The sequence below is a fragment of the Microcebus murinus genome, chromosome 12 (assembly GCF_040939455.1).
Source record: "Microcebus murinus isolate Inina chromosome 12, M.murinus_Inina_mat1.0, whole genome shotgun sequence".
NCBI lineage: Eukaryota > Metazoa > Chordata > Mammalia > Primates > Cheirogaleidae > Microcebus > Microcebus murinus.
Window position 1 is genome coordinate 24,814,365 of NC_134115.1, and position 16,854 is coordinate 24,831,218.

The window sequence follows — 16,854 nt, forward strand, 5'->3', positions numbered from 1 at the left end:
TCTAGTAGATGGTAAATGTTAATAGTTTCTTTGTGACTAGTATGTGGGCAATTTTTGTGAATGTCATCATGTATTTAAGAGAAAATGTATGTATTCTATCATGTGATAGAGTTCAAAATATATAACCCTACTTTGTTGGATATCTCTTTTTCAGATTTTTATGCATTCACTTTTTTTGTACTGTAATGGTGGACTTTTTTATATCTGCAATGGTGTGTTAGACTCTCCTATTATTAGTATATTTTTTTCTAATTGCTTCTTATTTCTACTATAGGTAGGTGCTGTATATCCACTTTTCTTGGTATAGTGAACTACATTTTCTTTCATATACAATGCTGTCTATCATGAATTAATGTTTAGAGAGTCTTCTGATTATTTGATGGTCCTTTATTTTTGCAGCATCATTAATTTCCACTTTTTACTCCCTACCCCAACTCTACTCTCCCACTTCACCAATAAGTATCCAAGTAGTAGCTACACTTTATGCAGCAAACATTTCTTTCTCTGAACTCGTGCATCTCTAAGCCTACTATTTCTGTCCCTATGTACTGTCAAGTTTGTTCATTTCAATCTGCAACTAGCCAGTGGATCTCATATGAGTATTTTGTCACTAGCGTCATATTAATTATTTTTCTTTCTTGAAGTGTTTGTATCCTTATTCCATCATGCATAACCTCTTTGCTTCCCTGACTCCTGTTCTGCATCATATCCTATAACTCTTAATGCCAACATCAATTCTGGAGCTGGTTTGGCTGTAATTAGTGGTCTTTTCTTCTATTTAGATGTAATTTGATGTTCATAGTATTTATTGATTCTTAGTTATAAGCATGGGTTATGAATGGCTTTATTTAGTCTCTCTTGATCTGTATGTTGAGTTTTCTTTGCTTTTATTTCTTTCTTTTTTTTTTTTTTGAGAATGTATGGAAAGATTTCACTTTAGCAGCCACCATTATCTTATAGGTACTCAGAAGTAACTTTTTAAATTTCAGAATATTACAAGGATACAAATGTTTAGGTTATATATACTGCCTTTTTCCTGCCTGAGTCAGAGGTACAAATGTGTCCATTCTCCAGATGGTGTTCACCACCCATCCCCTCCCCCTACCTGACCAACACCAGATGAATGTTACTACTATATGTGCATGTAAATATTGATCAATTAATACCAATTTGATGGTGAGTACATGTGGTGCTTGTTTTTCCATTCTTGTGATACTTGACTTAGTAGAATGGGCTCTAGCTCTATCCAGGATAATACAAGAGGTGCTAGATCACTACTGTTTTTGTGGCTGAGTAGTACCCCATGGTAGGCAGAAGTTACTTAATTCATTATTGTATTGACGTGTAAAAAATTTACTCCATTTTCTCATAGTCTCTGTGTAATCTAGGTGCCACTTGGTACCACTGGCTTAAGGTCTCTCACATAGCCATAGTAAAGCTATTAGCCAGAGCCACAATCTCATCTAAAGACTTTCTTGACTAAGAAAGAATTGGCTTCGAAGTTGACTCTTGTGGTTTCTCACAAACTTCTCACAAGCTATTATATCCTGAAGGCTTTAGTTGCTTACTGGTTATTGGCCAATGGTATCACCACTCCTTCCTTGTCATGTGACCCTTTCCATAACATAGCTCACAGCATGGCAGTGACTTATGTCAAGGCAAGCAAGTGAGAGAGCAAGAAAAAGCACCCAAGACAGAAGCCACAGTCTTTTCATAGCCTAGTCTTAAAAGTGACATACTATTGCTTCAGACACGTTCCTATTCACTAGAAGTGAGTCACTAAATTCAGCTCATACTCAAGGAGAAAGGATTAAACAAAGATGTGAATATCACTAGGCATAGATTATTGGAAGTCATCTTAAAGGACATTCACCATAAATATTTCATTTAAAAAAATATTTTCCTGCTCTTTCCACCAAAAAGGCTTAGTGATAGTGATACAACAATGTAATGTATTTTTAAAATACTGTTATTTAGTAAAGGTTGTTAGAGAAATCATTTATTCCAAATCTGAGGCAAGAGAAGTGCAAAGTGAGCCTAATATACTTTTTTTTTTTTTTTTTTTGGTGACCAATAAAACAAGATAAACAGGAATATGTCAAGAGGCCAGGGAAGCCAATTTGAAAATGGGGCATTTTGACCAACAAAAGGAATGATAGTTCTAATGGGTTGTACAATATTGAATTTTTTAAAAATCTTTGAGTTTATTGTAATATTATAAAAAAGTGGGAAGGGACATACAAGGAAAGGAAAGCTGTTCTTTAAGAAAATTACCAATTAATAAATACATAAGGAATACTAGAAATAGAAATTATCATTTTGCTAACACCAATGTAATGATTGGTTTAAGTAGGGCCATCAATGAATGCCTAAGCCATTGAGTGAAATGTTGGTGGGAACAAGTGATTTATATACTCAAAATTATTACTTCAAGTGTATTCATTAATTAAAATATTTACTTCAAGTTTATTATTGTTCAATTGGGGAAAATAGAATTACAAAGTAGGGATCAGACAAATGTCAACTTAAGCAAATGATTAAATTGAGTATTTTCAATAATGAAGTAACGCATTCTTCTGGATATGATGTAACAGAAAGTTCAATCAGATGCACTTGGCGTGTGGTATATGCTATAAGAAAACTAGTCTGAAATCTTCAAAAATGTCCAAGAATGAAAGACAAGAAATATTTTGTGATTGTTCTAGACCAAGGGTCAACAAGCTATGGAAAAACTTATTTGTAACTAAAGTTTTGTTGAAAAATAGTCATATTCATTCATTCACATATTGTTTGTGACTATTTCAGCACCCTCACAGCAGAGCTGAGTAGTTGCAACACAGAGTATTTGACACATAATGTCTAAAAGATTAGCTATGTGTCCCTTTATAGAAAATGTTTGCCAAGTCCTGTTCTAGATTGGAAGTACCGAAGAGATACTGTAAGTAAAAGCAGTATTCCCAACCATGTTGGGAACCATAATTTAAAAAGAGCTATAGAGAACATATTTGAGACAGGCAAAAAAAAAAAAATGTTTGAATATGGACTGTCTAAAGATCATATTCTTATCTGTGGTAATTTTCTTGAATGCAAGAAATTGTGGCTATACAGAAGAATATCACTTTTTTTAAAGGAAATTCATACTATAGAGCTTAAAGGTGAAAGGAATGAGGTCCCTTACCTTTATATGGTTAAGGAAAAAGTTAAGAGATTTAGGTAGACAGATAGAAAGATTATCTATCATCTATCTATCCATACATCAATCTACATAGGTATCTTTTCCATGTATATTGACGTAAATAAATATTAATAGATTTTTTAATTTCAGGATATTATGGGGGGTACAAACATTTTGGTCACATATAATGCCTTTGCCTCCTCACCCAAAACTACAAGCATGCCCTTCCCCCATACAGTGTGCTCTGCCTCCATTAGTTGTGAGTTTACCTCCAACCTGACCAGCACCCAGTGAATATTACTACCATGTGAGCACCATAGTGTTGATCAATTAGTACCAATTTGATGACGAGTACATGTGGTGCTTATTTTTCCATTCTGGTGATACCTCACTTTGAAGGATGGGCTCCAGCTCCATCCAGAATAATATCAGAGGTGCTAGTTCACCATTGTTTTTTTGTAGTTGGATAGTATTCCATGGTATACATATAGCACATTTTTTTTAATCCACTCATGTATCGATGGGCACTTGGGTTTTTTCCACGTCTTTGCTATTGTGAATTGTGCTGCCATAAACATTCTAATGCAGATGTATTTACTATAGAATATATTTTTTCCTTTGGGTATATGCCTAGTAGTGGGACTGTTGGATCAAATGATATTTCTATTTTTTAGCTCTTTGAGGTATTTCCAAATTACTTTACACAAGGGTTGTACTAATTTGCAGTCCAAAAAAACAATAGATAAATGATCTGTCTAAATAAAGACATATGTGTGTATTCAAACATCCATTCATACACTTATAAACACAAACGTGTACATCTAAGGAGAGTCAGTTGGTACATCAAGGTCGAGAGTATATGGATGTTCCCTGTACTGCTCTCTCAGCTTTTTTATAGATATAAATATTTCAGAAATAAAAAAGTCAAGGGAGGAGAAAGTAAGACTTAAAACTCTTAAAATATAAGATCACAGGATCACAAAGGAAAATACTAAACATAGAAGAAAAGATACATTAAGTTGGCTATTTTGATTACATTAAATATATGAACTTGTGTTAAGCAAAAATACATGAAAGAAAGTGATGTTATAGGTTACAAATTGGGAGAAACATTTAAACCTAAAACCAGATAACTATTCCAAATATAGAGAGAACTTATAAATATCAAGAAGAAAAAAAAAGATTAATTAAATGAAATAAAAGAGAATTATGCCTAGGGCTTTTTTCTACTGAAACATATTTTGGTTTTGGGATAACAGAGGGATGCTTACAAAGTGTGAGTTAAATATCAGCTCAGAGGACACCCTTTAGGTTCGAAGTTTATTAAGTTTTACACTCCATTTGTTATGTAAATGGATAATTTATATTATTAGCCTTTACTCTCAAGTCAGTTGCATTTCATAAATTTTCAAATTCTGAGTTGACAATAAGCATCCTAATATAAATAGGTATATTTTGCTAAAACATCTTTAAATGAGATCTCCCCTGGCTATCATTGTATGATTAACTATCAGTGATGTTTTACAAGGGTGTCTGATGGAGGTTAGCAAGATCTCTAGACGTGGCGAAAATGTGTCATAAACCCACTGTTAATTTTTCTTTTTTCAATGTAACATGGAAAGGAAAGTTCTTTTGATGAAATCAATGATGCAAACATCTTCCAGAATAACTGAAATCTGCTACAGCAGGGAGGTAAAAAGCAAAATGTTTCAGAAAGACTGCTCCATCCCCAAGGACCATAATAATCTCCCATTTCCTTAAACTCACAGCTCCTACCCAGTACTTGGCAGACTTAGGGGCTCCCTCAAGGCTTATTAACAAGATAAATAAATGAAAGGATAAACCATATGAATGAACCATATGAATCTTTCCAGACAACAAAGACAGTGATATCTCTCTCCGAGGTATATGAAAACAGCTTCCTCTACTCTTGTATATTGTGAGTTAAAGCAAAGTTTCTCATAAGTTCAAGGGAATTTCAAAACCTCTGTTTTAATGTAGTTGTATAATTTGCTTCAGGGAAGGTAATGTTTGTTTGCTTTTAAAATAAATCTAATGAATAAATAACTCTTTTAATATATATATATATAAGTTCCCTTTTGCCTACACAGTCTCTAGTCAAATATTCATAGTTTTGTATACAGAGGTATTAAACAGATTGAAAATTATATTATTTTACAAAATGCTATCTAAAATATGAACACTATAATTAATGAATAGTAAGCCAAAATAGGAGTTAAACTTTTGACTTACAAACATCCTCTATAGAGCTCGATCTGCTTTCTTAAATTTCCCCAGGGAAAATTAAACTGTTTTAATAATATCTTATTTATCCAGCCAGCTACTATTTATTTTTCTCCTTTGGGACTAAGTTATGAATTCTACTCAAACATAATCCTATTGTATGAAATCCAAATAGAAGTTAAGCCACTTTTCTGACAATTGCTTTGTTAAGTTGAGCATACCACATCTTTCTCCAAGAGTTGCAAATATAATGGACTCCTCCTCTCATCTTACCTTAAACCTGTAGAATTAATAGATTTTAATCAATTGAATACTGTGTATACCACTTCCTTTGGCTATTCCATATGGTACGGTTATACCCCTTAAGAAAGATATTCACCAAAATGTGTGGGATAGTTCTTCTTCTCCTCCTCCTCGTTCTTCTTTTTCTTCTTCTTCTCCTTTTTATTTTTATTTTTTTTACTATAGACATTGAATGTATCAGATGAGAAAACAGTGACCTACACACCACCCTATTTTATTTCAAGAGTTAGGTAAATTTTTTTCTGTAAAGGGAATGATAATAAATACTTTAAGTTTTGCAGGTCACATGGTCCCTCTTGCATCTACTCAAGTCTACCATTGCGGTGCTAAAGCAGACATAAACAACATGTAAATTAATGAGTGAGGCTATGTTTCAATAAAACTTTATTGAGAAACATTGAAATTTGAATTTTGTATAATTTTTGCAGGCCATAAAAATGGTCTTCTTTTGATTTTTCAACTGGTTAAAAAGATAAAAACATTCTTGACTTCAAGTTTGTATAAAAACAGGCAGGTTGTCAGGTTTGGCTAACAGTTCATAGTGTGCCAACTGCTTTTTTATACCTAAAAATTAAAAGAGTTTTTTCCTTGTGTGGAATGAGTCCTTGGGGACTGATCAAAGAAAAAGATATGACCAGGAGGTGGCAGGAGCACACACAAACTTTATTTGGGTGACACTGATGAGTTGAATGCACAGAATGTCCCTTTTGGCATGGGAAGCTCCATCCAGAATAGAGGGAGAGCAAAGGAACACCTATGGGAGCAGGGAATGGAGAGAGAAGTTACCTGTATACTGCATTTCCCCCAAAATAAGACCTACCGGTAAAATAAGCCCTAGCAGGATTTCTAAGCATTTGTGCAATATAAGCCCTACCCGGAAAATAAGACCTAGTGATGGGCGTGGCTACGCAGCATACCTGCACAACCCAAGCATTTTGTTGCGGAGCTACAAAGAAGACAATCAGCCCTTCTCATCTGCCCCATCATGACAGCTACTATCCCAGAGGTGACCGGAAAGGTGCGGGCAGCCCCACCAACAAGCTGGGCTCTCCCTGTCAGGTAGCGGCCATCCTGTGTGTGCTGCAAGCTGAGGCTTTGAGGGGAAAGTCTCCTTAGAGAAGTGAGGAGCAGGACGCTCCGTTTTAGGTATTGTGTGTCCCCAGGGGGAAGAAGGAAAGCTGTGGCTGCCATTTTATTATGATGATGTTCCAGAAGAAGACGACATAACTATATTTGAATAAATGTAGATTATTGTACCGTACTTAAAAAAAATCAACACATCCCCTGAAAATAAGCCCTAGGGTATCTTCTTGAGGAAAAATAAATATAAGACCCTGTCTTATTTTCGGGGAAACATGGTAGGTGATGTGACTCAGCATCACAGGGGGGAATCTCTGGATCAGAAAACTCTGAAGGACAGAAGCACCTTAGTTTTGTTGTTGTTTTTGTTTTATAGCTTCAGGGTTTTACCTTTAGCTATCAGATGTTGAATACAATTTCCAGGGGTACACAAAGTAGGTGGATTCTGAATAGATAAAAAATCTGTGTGTTTAGTTATATTTAAAACAAGTGGATGTGTAAAAATTTGAGTTTGACCATGGTAAACTTTTAAGCTAATGAGTCTTAGCATCTCTGCCTGCTTTGAGGAAACAACATAAGGCCAAGACAGAGGCCATCTCTGGCTCATTTATATAACATCCCCTCAACAATGTTAGGATGTAAAAGGGAAAGAGTAAGATTCATCACGTTATAATCTAGTCACACGGAATAATGTACTGAATCCACCTTTGTCTTACTAGCACCACTACAGCTCTATTCTCACCATTGGCAGGAATTGGGGTTGGCAAATGGAAGTTTCTGGCAAGAGCCTTGCTTCTTTTCCCCCCTTGGTTTCCATCCTTATCATCTTGCCTGCATGTAAGAGGGACTGTGGACACCCACCATGCATGTTCCAGCTTTTCCACAGTACTGACCCCTCCCATATAACTAGGTCTTGGTACCCCTCAGAATTAAAGAAAGACACACCATTGCTTCCCTTTCAGACTGCAGAAGGACAAAGTCTACTATTCCAGCCCTGGAAAGGGGGTCACAGTTGCTTGGACAAAGAATTCAGATTACTGGGTACCCAGATTTTTCTCTAAAAGGGAGAGGCACATTTCCTTGGTCCTGCAGACACCTTCTCCCTTGATGTGCTAATGTAGGGGCCCTTTCTTCCTGTATCTAGTGACAGAACTATTCTTAGGTCACCTGCCAAACAGAGAGACCTCAACACATAGTTATTAAATGAACAAGTATTTTGGTGCTCAAAACAATTCAAAAAATACATTAACCAAAATCATGGGGAGAAATAATTGAAAGTAGTAATCCTGGTTCCATAAAGCATCATAAAAAATGCAACTTAATAATTATTGGGGATGGGGTATGGTGTGGAGATGCAAATAACATGGCTTTTCCCCCCCCTGCCTTTGTCTAGTAATGAAAGTAACATTAGATAAATCAATGATCCATCATCTTGTTGTAAATCACAAGTTCCAGAGTGCTATATTAAGAAATCAATCTTGCCACTCTGGAATTTCCCCTAATAGGTATAGATCATCATTTCTTTGTCCATCATAGTCTTACAGCATTATGGATATGTTTACAGGTTATTGTTATTCAGTAACTCTGCCTTCAGCATACAAAGGTAAAAGATTAAAAATCTTGGTAGATGAAGACTAAAGATCAATGTTTAACACAAGTGACATTTTACTTTGCAAAACTTGTCTGCAGAAAATATTGAAACATACTAGGGAAGAAACTGGACATGCTTTGTTTTGGGACATTTTTGATTTAGGGCAATGCTCTCACTAAAAGAGTTTATATTCTGAAATACATATTCTGAAAGAGCATGTGAAAAGAGGCATACATTTAGCTTTCAGTCAATAACTTAATAACAAATGAAAGCTCAGATTTTGTGCCTGGGAGGGTATGGTTGCATAGGAAGTTTCCTTGTAACTCTTTGAATTGGTGTTTAAAAATTCCTGGGGAAATAATATTTGGAAAATACTCGATCAGAAGGGTCATTGATTATCTGAGGTTGTACATCTCTCTCCCTTCGACTAGTAAATAGGGAGTTTAAGGTTCTGGGGAGTTAAGCAATTTGGAAGATCTCTTCGTGGAAGATTCACCAAGAAGAGAGGGATGGGAGTAAGATATCCAGCATTCTATAATAAAAGAAAAACAGAAGAAAGATGATGGGATAAGAGTGAAAGGAGAGAAAAGTCATGAGAATAGTGATGGATCTATGTGACAGGGAAGATCTACAAAACAGACTATCCTGGTACTATGCTAGGCGCTAGGTGTATCATTGAATTCTCCGTCAATTCTGTATGGTATGGATGTTAGATATATTTTAAAGAGGGGATTCATAGTCTACAATATTATATAATTGTCCAAGATTATTCAACCAAATCTGACTCAAAAATCTTTTTAAATTATTTCAAAAATGGAAATTTAGGTATATTCAACAGTAGCATACCCAGTTTTATTGTGTTTGTTTTTTCTTGTTGATTTTTTGTTCTTAAGCCATATTGCTGGGGATGTTGTGACTGACAGCTTCAGCTAGTGACTTAGGAACCTACAAATCTCTCAGACTTTGTTTCCCACATTTAAATGTAATAGACTTCACTGGTCACTTTTCGGGCAACTAAGGATCTGAGGCACGCCAGGATGTTAGCCAGTCCTCCTGTTGAAGACTTTGACATTTTCATTCTACCATTTCCCAAGTTGTACAACTATCATGTCTCCTGCTCTCATTGTGTCCCCTTTCGTTTATTTTTTTTTCTCTTTCTTTGTTTCTTTCCCAGTTTTCCACTTCTTCATCGCAATAATGAAAATAATCAGCCTTAAATGTTTATCCCACTTGCAACATTCAGAGCACTTTAGTACACGTGGCATTTGATCATAGAGAGAGAGCAGCATTTAATACCCATTTTGCAAAGGAAGAAACAGAAGCTCAGAAGGGTTAAGGGATTTATCCAAAGTCACACAAGTAGGAAACGGCAAAACCAGGACTGATCCCAGTTCTCCTGAATTTGGCTCTACACCACCACCTTTTCATGTACCTAAGGCTTAAATCAAACCCTTCAGAATTCTTTAATTCCACTGAAGACATCCAAGACTGTAGAAGCAACTGAAACACACTAAGGCATCCAAAGCCACCTTCACACACTTGATGGGATTTAAAATAAAACAAACAGCAACCAAAACACAAACCTATACCTCTTTTAATTGTGTATAATAGTGCCAGATGGAAGTCTCAAATTTCTTCAAGCAAATTTAAAGAATACTATTGGCCAGGGCCAATGCTAAGTTCTCCTAATAAACATTGATTGTTCGTTCCTGATTACATTGGTGGGCAGAAATTTTCTGGAGAAAAAATAAATTCTTCTTAAAAATATTTAAAGGATTTCTTTTCAAAGGCATTTTGACTTATTTGGCAAATGGCTTAGTGCAGACTTAATATTATAGCCCAAGAAGACTCTCTCAGTATATTCTATTCCTAACATAGAATAGAAAGCAACCCTTGAGTGTCCTTTTAGGTTCAAAATGATTTATAAAATTGAATGTTAAAAATAAAATCAGAAAACTACCATCTGAGACCCTAACCGAAAGCCAATCACAGCAATATATACTTGCTAGTTTGCCCAAAGTCAATAAAATCAATTAAATAAGTGGAAGTACAGTTTATACTTGAACAACACAGATTTAAATTGCACGGGTACATAATCCACCTGAAACAGATGTTTTTCAATAAATATTTTGGAAAATGTATTGAAGGTATGTGACAAAACTCACACACAAACTACATAGTCTAGAAATACCAAGAAACTAAGAAAAAGTTAGATGCCATAGATGCAGAAAATATATGTAGGTACTAGTCTATTTTAACATTTACTACCTTAAAAATATCACAAATCTATTATAAAAAGTTAAAATTTATCAAAATTTACTCACACAAACACAGACTATATATGTTGCCATTTGTAGTTGAGAGAAATATAACAACCATTAAGATGCAGTATTTAATCATAATTGCATCAAATTAACTGTAGTATATACTGTACTACTGTAATAATTTCATAGCAACTTCCTGTTGCTATTAAGGTGAGCTCAAGTGTTGTGAGTATCCTCCTAAAATGTCGTATGACACTAATTATTTCAGTGTGAGCAGTTTGTCTCTCCAGTAAATTATGTATTATAGTAAAAAGTGATCTTTCATGGCTCTGGTATATTTTTCTTCATGTTTTGTGCAACATCATAAACCTTGAATAACAGCATGGGACCCATACAAAGTCCCATGAGTGATGTCAGAAGTGCTCCCAAGAAGCAGAGAGAAGTCATATCATTATAAGAAAAAGTTGAATTGCTTGAAATGTACCATAGATTGAGGTCTTCAGCTATGGATGTAAGCCATTTTAAGATAAATGAATCCAGCATAATGACCATTGTAAAAAAGAAAAGGAAATTTGTGAAGCTGTCACTGCAGGTGTGCCAAGAGACATGAAAACCTTGCACCTTTTGTGAAATACCTTTTTATCTTGTACTGAAAATGCAGCTTTTTTGTGTGTGGGTACAGGATTACTATAAGAAAGGTATACTTATAGAATCTAATATGGTTTGAGAAAAAGTGAACTTATTATATAACAACTTAAAGCAAAAGAAAGATGAAGGATCTAAAGCTGGAGGATTTAATGCCAGCAAAGGATGGTTTGATAATTTTAGAAACAGGTTTTACTTTTTAGAACGTCAAGATAACAGGAGAAGCAGCTTCTGTCAACCAAGAGAAAGCGACCAAGTTCCAAGACTCCATTAAGAAAATCATTGAAAAGAAAGAATATCTGCCTGAACAGGTTTTTAATGCAGATACAAGTGCCCTATTCTGGGGGGAAAAAACCCCCACAAAGGACAGTTATTAGTAAGGAAGAGAAATGAGCAGCAGGATTTAAGGCAGGAAGGGATAGGCTAACTCTACTGTTTTGTGCAAATGCAGTCAGGTTTATGATCAGGACTGCCCTTATCAATAAAGTTGCCAAGCCCTAAGCCTTGAAGAGAAAAGATAAAAAGCACCTGCTGGTCTTTTGGTTGTACACGAAGGTGGTCTGGACAATGAGAACTTTTTTTTTTTTTTTTTCTGGATTGTTTTTGTTGATGTTCTGAATTCAGAAAGTACCTTGCCAGTAAGAGATTGCTTTTTAAAGATCTTTTACAATTGGACGACGCTCCTAGCCACTGAGAACCCCATGAATTCAACACCAAAGGCACTGAAGTGGCCTACTTGATCCCAAACACAACATCTCTAATTCAGCCTTTTGATGAGGTGGTCATAAGGACTTTGGAGTTTCATTAAACACAGAAGTCTATGAAAAGGATTTTCAGTACCATGGAAGAAAACTTTTATAGAGAGAACATCATGAAAGTCTAGAAGGATTACACCACTGAAGATGCCATCATTGTTATACAAAAAGCCATGAAAGCCATCAAGCCCAAAACAATAAATTCCTGATGGAGAAAACTATGTCCAGATATTGTGCATGACTTCACAGGATTTACAACAGAGCCAATCAAGGAAATCATGAAAGAGATTATGGATATGGTAATAAAAAGGCGAGAGGTGATAGATTTCAAGGTATGGATCTTGGAAAAATTTAAGAATTAATAGATACCACACCAGAGGAATTAACAGAACACAAACTAACCAGTTCCCGACAACAAGGAAGAGGATATAGAAGGAGCAGTGCCAGAAAACAAATTGGCATTAGAAAATCTGGCAAAAGGATTCAGATGACACAAAACTGCTTTTGACTTCTTTATAACATAGACCTTTCTATAAAACAGACTCTAAAACTAAAGCAAACAGTAAAAAAAAAAAAAAAAAAAAAAAAGTATTGCTACCATATAGAAACATTTTTAGAGAAATGAAAAGGCAAAAACGTAAGGCAGAAATTATGATGTATTTCCATTAAAGTTACATGGAGTGCTTGCCTCTCCTGCCTTCCCTTTCACCTCCTCTACCTCTTCCCCCCTGCCACCCCTGAAACAGCAAGACCAACCCTCCTCTTCCTCCTTCTCCTCAACTTACTCAGTTTGAAGACAGTGAGGATGAAGACTTTTGTGATGATCCACTTCTGTTTAATGAATAGTAAATACATTTTCTTAGTAACATTTTCTTTTCTCTAGCTTACTTTATTGTAAAAAAATGCAGAATATAATACATACAACACACAAAATATGTTAACTATTTGTTATCAGCAAGGCTTCTGGTCAACAGCAGGTCATTAGTAGTTAAGTTTTGGGGGAGTCACATGTTATATGAAGATTATCAAATACACAGATGATAGGGTTCAGTTCCCCTAAATCTTATGTTGTTCAAGGATCAACTGTATTTTGAACATTTTTATGCTTTTTTACAAATTCTAAAAAAGCAACATTACAGAAACATTACTTTGGGTCAATCATTGCCTTCTCTAATGATTCTCAATGATCTTTTTAAAAATTCTACTAAAAAAGAAATAAGCCCAAGTGCCCATCAATCCAAGAATGGATTAATAAAATGTGGTATATGTATACCATGGAGTACTATTCAGCTCTAAGAAACAACGGTGATATAGCACATCTTATATTTTCTGGGTTAGAGCTGGAACCCATACTACTAAATGAAGTTTCCCAAGAATGGAAAAACAAGCACCACATGTACTCACCAGCAAACTGGTATTAACTGAGCAGCACCTAAGTGGACACATTGGTACTACAGTAATAGGGTATTGGGCAGGTCGGAGGGGGGAGGGGGGCGGGTATATACATACATAATGAGTGAGATGTGCATCATCTGGGGCATGGTCATGATGGAGACTCAGACTTGTGGGGGGAGGGGAGGAATGGGCATTTATTGAAACCTTAAAATCTCTACCCCCATAATATGCCGAAATAAAAAAATAAAATAAATTTAAAAAAAGAAATAGGCTGGGCGCGGTGGCTCACGCCTGTAATCCTAGCTCTCTGGGAGGCCGAGGTGGGCGGATTGCTCGAGGTCAGGAGTTCGAAACCAACCTGAGCAAGAGCGAGACCCCGTCTCTACTATAAATAGAAAGAAATTAATTGGCAAACTAATATATATAGAAAAAATTAGCCGGGCATGGTGGTGCATGCCTGTAGTCCCAGCCACTTGGGAGGCTGAGGGAGAAGGATTGCTTGAGCCCAGGAGTTTGAGGTTGCTGTGAGCTAGGCTGATGCCACGGCACTCATTCTAGCCTAGGCAACAAAGCGAGACTCTGTCTCAAAAAAAAAAAAAAAAAAAGAAATAAAATTAACACCACAATCAAATCCCATAATAAATTTTTACTGCTGTAAACATTTTTATACTTAATTTATCTTACTATATTGTACATATTTTATCTCATAGTGTAAATTTAATTCATCTCCACTAATCCGTTTGTGTCTTTCTGAAGTCATAAATTATAACAGTTAGGAGACTAGCCCAGCCTCTTTCATCTACCACTCCCCTAAAACGGCCCTGAGCAAGCTATGTGCATGTCTGAGTGCTTCACTATTTATAAATGTGCTTTGCAAGCTGCAAAATGTACACAAATATATTATCGTCATTACCACCTGTGTTTCCTTAGGTCCATATCTAGAATTTAAAACCAGGTTATATTTAATATTAATAGTAACCCTCTTTCTCTCCCAAAATTTCAACTGTAATTATTTATAGTAGACCATCTGACAACACCCAACATGTGCTAACAAATATGTATTCACAGGTATTCATTTGGAATTGGGGAAGGGAGGCAGTGACAAATATTTGCACTGTGCCCACAATAGACCAGACATTTTATCAAGTACAAGAGATACATGAACCAAGTCTATGCCATCTTGGAAATTTGAGTTTATTAGGGAAATAGAAAAACAAATACACAGTAAAAAGGTGTTATAAGCAATACAGCAGAAAAGAACAGGGTGCTGTGAGATCCCACGGAAGGAGCAGTTAGCCTAGACAGAGAATCAGAAGAGTTATCAAAAGTGACATATAAGCTGGGAACAGAAGGATCACCTGTGGAGAATGAAAGGGAGCATGTTCCAGGCAAAAGGAGAAATGTCTGGCACACTTAACCCCTGCCCCCACCCCCACGCAAACATACAACCTTTAACAAATCAACTATTACATTCTGTTCTGCTCTGATCCTTTTAGGTGATACTGGCTTTGAAGGTCTGACTTGCTTGTTAAACTGCAATGAAGGCAAACTCCTTCCCCTTTCAAGATCTCCCATTTAGCACACTACCACGCCACTATGCCGATAGGCAATATCATCCTCTATGCTACTCTCAACCGGAACCCCTCAGGTATCACACTGTGGTTTGAGCAGAAATGACAACTGTAACAAGAAATGACATTTTCATGAATTTCTGGTTTTACTCTGGCAAATACTATAGTAAGCAACTGATAACAATGTAAAACTCAGTAGAGGTTGAATAATCACCTACGTTTTGATTTTCCTCTGGCCCTCTAAAAATAGTACACCTGATATTTTTCACTCATGTCTCTTTTTCATAGGCAGGTATCAGGAGACAGCAAAACTAATAAATCCATGTTAAAATACTTGAGTTCTTGTAATATCAAGTTAGATAAGGTTTTGCTTTGAAGCAACATGAATTTGTATTCTGATACTTTCTGTTAAATATATTATGTGTACTGTGTTTCAGCATCAATAATAATACAGCTTTAAATCAAAACCACAATGAGATATCACTTCACTCCAGTGAGAATGGCCTTTATCAAAAAGTCCCCAAACAACAAATGCTGGCGTGGATGCGGAGAGAGAGAAACACTCCTACACTGCTGGTGGGACTGCAAACTAGATCAATCTCTGTGGAAAGCAATATGGAGATACCTCAAAGCGATACAAGTAGATCTACCATTTGATACAGCAATTCCACTACTGGGCATCTACCCAAAAGATCAAAAGTCACTTTATGAAAAAGACACATGCACTCGAATGTTTATAGCAGCACAATTCACAATTGCAAAGCTGTGGAAACAACCCAAGTGCCCATTAATTCATGAGTGGATTAATAAAATGTGGTATATGTATACCATGGAGTATTACTCAGCTTTAAGAAACAATGGTGATATAGCACCTCTTGTATATTCCTGGATACAGCTGGAACCCATTCTACTAAGTGAAGTATCTCAAGAATGGAAAAACCAGCACCACATGTACTCACCAGCAAATTAGTATTAATGGATCAACACCTCAGTGGACATATAGGAGTAACATTTATCTGGTGTCAGGAGGGTGGGAGAGGGGAGGAGGGGATGAGTATACACAACCACAATGAGTAAGATGTTCAACGTTTGGGGGATGGACACGCTTGAAGCTCTTACTTGACGGGGGAGGGGGGCATGGGCAATATATGTAACCTTAACACTTGTACCCCCATAATACACTAAAATAAATATGCAAAAAATAATAATATTGTTTAGAAAGCCACAATGTTATACATGAGTGCATGATTGTTTATTTAATGAAGTATACATTTATATTTACTACATATCCTATATATACTATGCTTGATTCTTGGAAAAGAACTGTCTATACATAGAACAGTCTCTTATTTTCGTCAATAATAAGGCCTTTTGAAAATGATACTTCTAGACTAATAAGCTTTATTAACATTCAAACAATGAAGCAGGAGACCCCTAAGAATCTGATGCTTGTGTTTCTAAAAGACACCAGTCAATCCATGATATATTTTGCATGAAGTCCAGGATCCAGGCTGCCCATCTATAGAAGAGTCTCTGAGAATTGAATCCCATCCCATTTCTTATGGGCTTGGTATGCCTGCCATTTATAATTTCCATTTATTGCTTTCTTAATTGCCTGGGCATGACCTTATATTTTGTAACCTTTTCCTTGTTCTCTTTAGGGCTTTAAATGATTTGCACATATCATCTTTAATTGACACCTCAGTGTGACATCAGCAAAATAGAAAGGATGGATAGCACCATCTACAAAATACTTTCCTTGCAACTGCATTTCTAATACTCTGTAAAACAAATTAGCTGTACATACTTGGTTTTAAGCTTTTCTTAACAA

General features: G+C 35.9%; 1 long non-coding RNA gene across 2 annotated transcripts in view; it reads left to right on the forward strand.

Moving 5' to 3' along the window:
* LOC105874764 (uncharacterized) overlaps positions 1-16,854 on the forward strand; it is a 92,994-nt gene that overhangs the window by 50,688 nt on the left and 25,452 nt on the right. Inside the window, exon 3 of one of the 2 annotated variants that reach the window (XR_012922084.1) lies at positions 1,075-12,645. The exons of the other annotated variant lie outside the window; for it this stretch is intronic. This is a non-coding gene — a long non-coding RNA (uncharacterized LOC105874764). Of the gene's footprint in view, positions 1-1,074; positions 12,646-16,854 lie in introns of those variants that run through there. 2 annotated transcript variants of the gene reach the window in all.